The following is a 3,507-nucleotide window of genomic DNA, read 5'->3' on the forward strand; positions in this document are numbered from 1 at the left end:
TATTAGTCTTTGATAGCAGCCTTGAAAATCAGCATACTGCACTTCGGAAGATGGTGAAAAGATGGTTTGGGCCGTAGACATGTTTTTGATAATGCAACATATGAGTTGACAGAATTGGATGGGACAGTGCTTAGAGTGCCTATTGCTGGAAAAAGAATCAAGATTTTCAAGAAAAGAGATGATGAAGATTATGCATTGGAAGAATTTTCAAGAGAAGAGCAATGAGAAGAAACTCCAATGAAAGAGATAGATGATATGACAGATAATCTTGTTGAAATACTGGAAATGCATAATGAAGAGATTGATCTGTTTGTGGATCTTGATGATAACGATCATGGGTAGTTGGCCCATCCAGAGGATGCGCAGGATTAGAGGGGGTGGATGTCGTATTGCTGCGCATTCGAGGTGTGGAATTCACCAAAATATTGTGTGTGTGACATTTGTTACTTTGTACATACTTAGTCGTTGTGTTTACATTTATTTTCTGCATGCGAGTATAGTGGAGAGAAGTTTGGAAGCATAGTAATGGAAATGTTTGGGAAGTTTGGATCAGTTTCAGAAGCACTAGAAGATCAATTACCATCTACCTTGGATTTTGCAATGGAGGTTTCTGCAGTTGAAATGTTAAGGGTCTGGCAAGTAGTGCGGTTTTTGATACATATGGACTTGGTTGGGACTAGTTTCTGCTTCAAGAAAGGTTCTTTGTGATTTATTAAAAGATGGTTGTAGCTGTGTTCTGATTCCTGGAGGTGCTAGAGAGATGCTCTTTATGGAACATGACCGTATATTTGGGCAGACCCATGTTTACAAGTGGTGCTATACCTTTTTGTCATTTGATGCACGTTATTGTTGGGAAGGCTATTTTGAAATGTATGGCTATTTTTAAATGTGAGCTTTTTGGAGGGAGAAAAAAAGGAAGGATGACGCCCTGTGAGCGTGGGGGGGGAAAAAAGGAAAAACAGGTAGGAGAGGGGGGAGCTTTCTGGGAAGCCAAGGAATTCCGGATTTCTACCAAAAACTGCAGCAGATTCATATGGAAAATTTTTTGCTTCTGGGTTTGCTAATTGGGTAAAAGGGCACATCAATGCAATCTCCTCAGATAACTCGTCTGGAGAGGTAAATCCATTCAACTTACTTTCAAACAGTTTTAACAGACGGTCTGCTTCGAAGATTCCTGTTGTTACCAAGGAATTTCTACAATCCTGGCGAAGGCAAGCTCTCTCTCCGTCATCGAAAAAAATGGCAGTGAAAGATGGTGTAACGACGGACTTCATTAATGGGAAAGCCAGAGGAAGGTGTTACTGTGGAAACACGCTCAGAAACAAGGGGCTAATATGAGGAATCACGATGTACACATTCACCTTTTATGCTCACAGGCTTTCTGCGTGAAGGAGAAATAAAGATTCATGCCTAAAGCAGCAACGCCGATCAGGGACAAGAACGAGCGAAAGTATTCTGGAGGCCTTCGTGTCTATCTTGATGCAAAGATACTGATCCCAATTTTGTGTAGGCCGAACCATAGGATATGGCGACACGTTTTTCTGGCTTGGAGGGCAGCGATAAGTGCATCTACATCAGACTATGATGAGGAGAAAGGAAGGGAGGCTTTCGAAATTGTCTGGTGGTGTTGCTGTTCTGAAGATTGGTGGGGCTAGTGAGGTGGAAGTTAGCGAGAAAAAAATCGTGTGACAGATGCATTGAACGTAACAAAAGCTGCTGTTGATGAGGGTATTGTGCCAAGTAATGGTGTTGCTTTGTTATATGCCTCAAGGGAGCTGGATAAGCTCAAATCTGCCAATTTTGACCAAAAGATTGGCATTCAGATCATTCAAAATGTCAACAAACTTCGTGCAGGCTTGAAGGTTTGTGCCATCAAAGCTCCGGGCTTCGGGGAGAACAGAAAATTTTATCTACAAAACATTTCCATACTCATTGGGGAGAGGCAATTCCTTTGGGTGCAGACTGTTTTCAGAGATTACTGCATTAAGCAACTTCTTACGAATGCATCTATATGACAACAATCTATATTCCAGTAGCATTAGTGTGCTGAAAGAAGCAAAAACAGAGTTTTCAGATCTCTGTGGGAACCTTAGCTCTTTCTTGGAGCAATGGAGGGGAAAGACTGTGAAACAGGTTGAAGAGCTCTTGGTGGAGAGATACAGTTTCCACACAGGATGGACCATAGTTCGAGATATTAGTAAAGAGACTATATTACAGTTCATGCCTCTTGATTGTAAACTCACTGATGGCAGTTCCTCACACATTATCGACATCCTGATGACAAGATGCGCGTACTTGGACAACTCTTACAAGGTGTTGGGTGGACTTGCTGTTGCTATTCCATCAGCTGTGAAAACTGCTGAACTAGAAATCTTTGATATTGATCTTTTTGAAATAAATGAAACATTTGCATATCAATACACATAGTGTCTATAAAAATTGGGGCTAGATCCAGAGAAGTAAATGTAAATGGTGATGCTTGAATCTGATAGCTCTTATGTTTCTCACAAGAGCTCAGCTGGATACTTGTAGAACTATGATCTCTTATGTTGTACCTCCATCATAACAGAGCAGCTTAGGAGAAAGCTTGTGCCTTTGTACTTCTGGCTTCCTCCACAAGAAGCTTTTTATGGTCTTACCAGATAGCCTGAATCCAAGAAGATCACGATAGTGTTGTATCTTTGAATTCTAAATTTCTGCACATAGTGTTTGAGGTCAAGGATCTACAAATGCAGCATAATTACATTGGGTGGCCTAAAATCAGTAGACTGATCAGATTTGAAGTCATCTTGTATTTTGCAAACTTCATGGTAGTAATATAAATACTATTTGGCATCATTTTCACGTCTTGCTTATTCACATGTTGGATCTTCTATCTTGAAATTATTCAAGGTCCTCTGTGGTCGCGACTTTGCTTTCGAAAACCCTTCGACACCGTACATTGTAGGGATTGGTCCCAAGATGCGCTATCTCAAACATAAAGAAAAAATGTGACAAAATCCTCTCATGATATATGTAAGGATCCATGAATATTTTGGCCTTACATAACGTCTTCTCAAATATCACCATACTATCCTACAGAAAATGATTTTTCCTTTTGATACCATCCTTAAATGAAAATGAAACATGTATAACTCATTGTGCTCAAACAATTTCAATTATAAACCAGTCATGTGTCATGCGAAAACAACATTTTCATAATTTTATTTCTCTAATGCTATGCTCGTTTTACAAAGAATACTCTGCTAATTCATGCTACTATTTCTCTTTAAACTTAAATAAACTAAAGCCTAAATGCCATAATATGCAATGAAATCAAAATTCATTCAACTTTTATCTCTTTTTAATCTTTTCCATATTGTTTAGGTTTTGCTTTTGTGCATAGGTGTAAAAGGTTTTATTGTTTTTTGTTATAAATAAGTAATAAATACACACTTTTCACACACAAATGGAGATAGACTAGGGCAAATGCTCATGCCCTACCCTCATTATACATCCACACATACT

This window comes from Lygodium microphyllum, chromosome 8 (assembly GCF_053477565.2).
Source record: "Lygodium microphyllum isolate KBCC chromosome 8, Lygodium_microphyllum_v1.1.10, whole genome shotgun sequence".
In the NCBI taxonomy this organism is placed as follows: domain Eukaryota; kingdom Viridiplantae; phylum Streptophyta; class Polypodiopsida; order Schizaeales; family Lygodiaceae; genus Lygodium; species Lygodium microphyllum.